We start from the raw sequence: 6000 nt of genomic DNA on the forward strand, positions 1-6000 counted from the left end.
AATATGAATTTAGGAAGAAAAATGATTTTTTTGTATATAAATTGTTAGAATGCCTATTGTCACTACTTCTCGGAATGTTCACAAGAATAATTATAAACAGACACAAACAAATAAACCAAACCAAAGCAAAACAAAACAAAAAACCCAAACAAAGAAATAAAACAAACAGACAAACAAAAAAACCCCAAACCTGTATTTCTACTACTCTCCGACTTTTCCATTCATGATATGGTGAAGAGCTAATTCCTGATTCTCTTCAGTAACCTCAGAGGCTGGACTACAAATCAAACCATGTAGGTATTGTTACAAAGAATATATGCATCTCAAACACCCTAAGATACATCACCCAGATATAACTAAGTATCACATTAAAGAAATATCATGGTAGGAAAGATGAAATTACTTTGACAACTATCCCTACATCCTACCTGCATATTATTTTCCAACTAAATTAAACTGTAATTTATGAAGGAGACCAAAAGATTTTTGGTACCTACTAGGTTGCATAATTCTAATGGTGTCAGAAAACTGCTTATGTTTCTGATATTTGAAATATCCGGTTTTTTCAGTGCTGATAATGGCTTTCAGCTTACTCTTTTGCCAGCCAGGTTTTATTCCCCCAGCACCGAGTCATTAGCAGTAGGAGTAGTGCTTCCTACTGTCTTTTAGTCAACTGCATCTCCAGAGAGGCTTTGCAAATGTCCAGGTCACTTTAACCAGCTGCATTACCTCTTTGGAGTGATATCGAATGGCAGAGAACTGAGAAATTTTGCAGGCACTTCTCCATGTCTCTGTGGGCTTACCAGGAATGTCGTGGTAAAAAAGATTGTTTTAAACAAGTCTCACTTAAGAAATTATTTAAAATGCAATATCCAAACTCATTCAATAGAACTTCTCTGCTTTAGTCTGAGTACTGTGTTTGCAGGAAATGCTGAGATTTGATAGACTCTGTTCTGTCAAATGATGTGCACTGCAGAAGAGGAAGAAAAAAGTTATCTGCAGCTGCAGGCTGACAGACTGCATAGACAGCCCTAGCTATCCTGGCATTTTTGTACAGTGCTGTATGCTGACATGGTGGAAAAGAGAACAACTGATAAAACCCCCATAATATGAACATTTTTGCTCCTTTAAATAGAGTAATTTAACTCTATATAATATAAACATATTTGCTATTTTAAATCTAGCAATTTAAATCTGTATACACTTCAGTACACTTGGTTTTATTGGAATTTGCACTTTGAGCATTTATTACGCTCTGAGACCCCACAGCAACAAAAGCGTAGAAGCAGAACTTTATATTTTCCTTAGAGGAAGGACACTGAGAGATATCAGAAATCTTTTCATATTTAATGATGTTATATTGCAGCATATTCTATATTGAAATTAATTTTGAATTTTTAAAAAATCATTTTTTCCAGTAGATACAGGTTCTGAAAGTTATTTCCTCTCTCTGCATCAGTCTTACACATTGAATTCGGGAAGATTATCACCTCAAACTTTCTCTCATTTATCAAGTGTCAAGGGCATCTTAGGCTGGTAAAGGCTTCCCATAGTCTTTACCAAAATGATGACCAAGTCTCTAGGAAAGTCTGTTGGTTTTCTTCTTATCACACCAAAGTTTGGCTCACAGCTGCCCTTCTGCCACCTTAGAAAATTCCTCTCTCTCACGGGCAGTGGTCTCCCTGCTGATCTGGGGTTTGGTGTGGTTGTCTGCTCTCCAAGAAAGATTCAGTCTCATTCCAGCTTCTCATAGTTGTGCCTTACCCAGTGTGCAGCAGCAACAACATGGTAAAGTCAGTCTTTCTACCTACTTTTAGTCAAATATAACATGAATTTAAAATTAAGTCAATCAAATTATTATCTTGTATTACAGCTGGTGGTGGGGTCAGTAGCTCTGACCCAGGAAGAGGTGACCGGTCCGGAGAGATGGTCCCGAAAGGAATCGCCTTCCCGAGGCCCAGTGTCTTCCCTCAGCTGCTGGCAGAGGGGCCCTTGCAGAGGCTGTCAGCTCTTTAGTGATTGTCAGCTCGTGATTCCAGCTCAGCTCTGCAGGGCACCCCCAGGCCAAACCAGACCAGAGAGAGACAAGAAGGCCCGTGTGGCTGGTTCCGCACAGAGGTAGCTTTATTGTTGGTCCATACTCCGGCGAAGGGGAAAGCCAGGGACGAGCTCTCTGTCCCACAGAGCCAGGGGGCTTCCTTTTATAGGGATACAGGGGATCAGTAGGGGACCAATGGGTTACAGAGGGTCTGGGACAGACCAATGGGTTACAGAAAGATCTGCATAGTGTCTCTCAAAGGATTGTGGGTCCACCTTTCCTCGCCATGATCCAAGAAGTGGTTGCCTTTCTAGGGAGTCCTGCTGGGCGATTGCAAAATCTCTTGTCTCAGCAGAGATCCCTCCAGGGCAAGGGCTGGGCATATCCCACAACCTTGATCATAGGAAGCAAGCCCATTGAACCTCCTAGGTGTACAGAGACCACCTGCCAGCTAATGGAAGTGGAGCCAGGCAAAAAAAAAAAGGAAAAGGTAATTGGAAAGGTAATACCACTGTTTGAACAACAGTCACTCCTCAGCCATGTCTTAGCCATCCAATACTATTAGGCAACCTAACGAATTTCCTTTCAGAAAACTTCCAAACTTCATTTGGGAATTTGACCTTAATGTTGCAATGAGGTAACACAAAGAACAGCACCTTGTAACTGAAGTGCATTCCTAAAATTTACAATAAATTGAAATAGTTTAAAAGTCTCTGTACATGCACTGTCATATGTTTGCTTTACATACCCCACAACAAATCAGTCTTTATATAGAATGTATTCAGAATATTCATTTTTGTCTTGTGACACAGATCCATGCCGTAAATCAAATCTCTCCTGATGGGAGAGAATTTTTAAAGTCCTTTCTAGGAGTTAGTTCGAGAGACAAACGGAGACTTTCAGCCTTCACTGATGCTGCCAGATAGAGTCACTAGCATGACCCAGACACAGCACAGAGCAGAGAATGCAGGAAAAAGCCCAATTATCAAGAATTTACACAGACTTTTAAAGACAATTTAACCAATGGTTACTAGAAACGTATATTATTTTCACTTTCCTACCAATTATTCAGTAACACAGCCAGGAACTGCAGAATTTTTTGTCCAATCATCCCAAATTACTTTTACTGCAGAATATGGAGTAGTAGAAGAAGAAGAAGAAGGTTTGGAGAACAACAACAATCCTCCATTTTGATGGTTTTTGCTCTTACCTGTTTACTACAGAGAAGCCCAAAACCTCTAAATTTTTTGCCCTGTGACAATCTTACATAGTGGTCTATCACCTAATTCACACCATTGTATTTTCTAGTTCTTGTCTGATAGTAGGCAGTTTTTTCCAAGGTTAGAGGCCAAAACAGTGTTGTTTAGGGGGGTAAAAACCCTTCAAAACAGGCAGAGAAATATTCTTGGCACTCTGGGTTCCTACAGTCTTGGGCATCAAGCAATAGCTTCCTTATTGTTCCTGGCAATCTGAATCCATGTCAGAGTACATCTTTTGGGAGCTTTATATTGTCCTCATCAAAAGACAAACCTCAGATGTTCAGTTTTTGCAAGCCACATTTCTTTCTGTTATTGGAGATCACAGTAACAAAATACTTTTATATAAGTAATTATTTTGGGCTTTTTGAAATGATAATTCATTGGAAAGAAGACCCGTGCAATCTGTAATATTTAATAAAGTTATATCCTTGCATACCAGAGCATTCTAGTGACAGTTTGTTCAGCTCCTATTCAAAAATTAGTGAAATGAGCTGTGGCTTTCACCAGAGAATTCCCCCTGGAAACCAGTCCCAAGGGTCTTAGGGAAGTAGTATGTATTACCTGAATTTTTGTAAAAGGTACTCAGGTATTCTAAGCTATACTTTAGACTAAAGTAAAAGGAGAAGGTCTCTTTGGTACTCCTTTCCCTCCTTTCCTTAAGTTATCAAAGATTAAATGCAACACTTTCAGACAGAAAATGGGCTCACAAATTGCATTCATTCCCAACTCTGACTTTTGTCTTCAAAACTTTGTTCTCTTATGCTGGGCCTAGATGTGTTTTGCCACATGCCTTGACTCTAGATGTGTACTTCAGCTCTCTAGCTCCTGCAGATGGTATAAGCCAGGCAGAATAATGTGCAAATTCACAATTCTCATGTGTTGGAAAACACTATTGTGTATTCCATAATTGAAAATATTACCGTTTCCTAAATATCCTGCAAACTTTTTGTGCATTAATTGTAGCCATTGTTATCAATTTTCTATAAAACATTATCCACAAAGGTTCAGAAAGTTTCATTAGGGTTGCTATAAAAGTCAGCTATACCATGTTTTATGTCTTCTCTTAAGCTGAAATATCTTGCACCTAATAGAAAGCACTTTGTAGACCACTTGCTAAGTAAGTGTGTGGCAGACAAACAGTGTAGATGATTCATTTTTATAGGGAGATACGGAGTGATAATATTTGAAGAGTTAGAAGCTAATACGTCTCTATCGAATGATTTTTCTTTTGTTTTCAGCACATGAAACAGTAGTTCATTTTTCTATTTCTTTGCCCTAGTTTTTGGCTGAGATAGAGTTAATTTTCTTCTTAGTAGCTGGTACAGTGCTGTTGGATTTCATATGAGAATAATATTGATAACACACTATAAAATATTGGTATTTTAGTTGTTGTTAAGTAGTGCTTACGCTGAATCAAAGGACTTTTCAGATTCCCATGCTCTGACAGTGAAGAGTTGCGCAAGAAGCTGGGAGGGAGCACAGCCAGGACAGCTGATCCAAGCTGGTCAAGGGCTTAATCCATACATGACATGTCATGTCCAATACCTAAGATCATCCATGAGGGAAAGGTCACTGCTTGAGGATGGGCTGGGCATCAGTCAGTGGGTGGTGAGCAATTGCATTGTGCATCACTTGTTTTTCTTGGCTTCTCATTCTATCACCTTGCAATGCAGTTAGAAGTAGTAGCTGTAGTAGTAATAGCTGTAGTAATAGTATACTTTACTTTTTTTCAATTATGAAACTGTTATTTCAGCTGATAAGTTTTGCCCTTTCTCAATTCTCCCCCTCGTTGCATGGAGTCACAGTGTGGGAGGTAGTGAACAAGCATCTGTGTGGTGCTTGCTGGCTGAGGTAAAACCACAACTGTCTTTCTTGGTGCCTAGTGTGGGGTGATACAGCAGAAGTTTTTGAGAAAAGGAAGAATACCCCAAATCTGGCTGATTTTGCCATAAACCAAAGTAAGGTAAAGGGACCTGCACAGGAGATCCAGGTTTTAGGAATAAACTGGCAAAATGTATGTTGTCAGATCCCAGTGGATGTGAAAAACGAGATAATAGCAATGTTTTCACCAACTAACACAAAAGAAACACAAGCTTTTTTTAGGCATTTTGGGCTTTTGGAGAGTGCACATTTCAAACTGCAGTCTGATTGTAAGCCATCTCTATCAAATGACCCAGCAGAAAAATTATTTCAAATGGAGCCCTCAGCAATGAAAAGCCTTTGAACAAATCAGACATGAGTTAGTTCATTCAGTAGCCCTTGGGCTAGTCAGGACAGGGCAAGATGTAAAAAATGTTCCCTACACTGCGCCTGGAAAGAATGGCCCTATCTGGAGCCTCTGGCAGAAAACACCAGGGAAGACCTGAAGTTTACCTCTAGGCTTTTGGAGTCAGGGATACAGGAGATCTGAACCCACTATACTCCAACTGAGGAGATACTGGCAGCTTATAAAAGGGTTTAAGATGCTTCAGAAGTGATTAATACTGAAGCACAACTCCTCCTGGCTCCCCAGCTGCCAATGCTGGGCTGGATATTCAAAGGGAGGTTCTCCTGTACGTATCGTGTAACTGATGCTGCATGAATTGAGTTGTACTGATCAAACAATAAGCTCAAATAATAACCCCCAATCATCCAGAAATCCTGGAAGTGGTCTATCTGGCCAAGAGGCAAATACTTGGGAATGTCACCAGAGGACGGAGTGAC

This window comes from Aphelocoma coerulescens, chromosome 2, assembly GCF_041296385.1.
Source record: "Aphelocoma coerulescens isolate FSJ_1873_10779 chromosome 2, UR_Acoe_1.0, whole genome shotgun sequence".
Taxonomy (NCBI): Eukaryota; Metazoa; Chordata; class Aves; order Passeriformes; family Corvidae; genus Aphelocoma; species Aphelocoma coerulescens.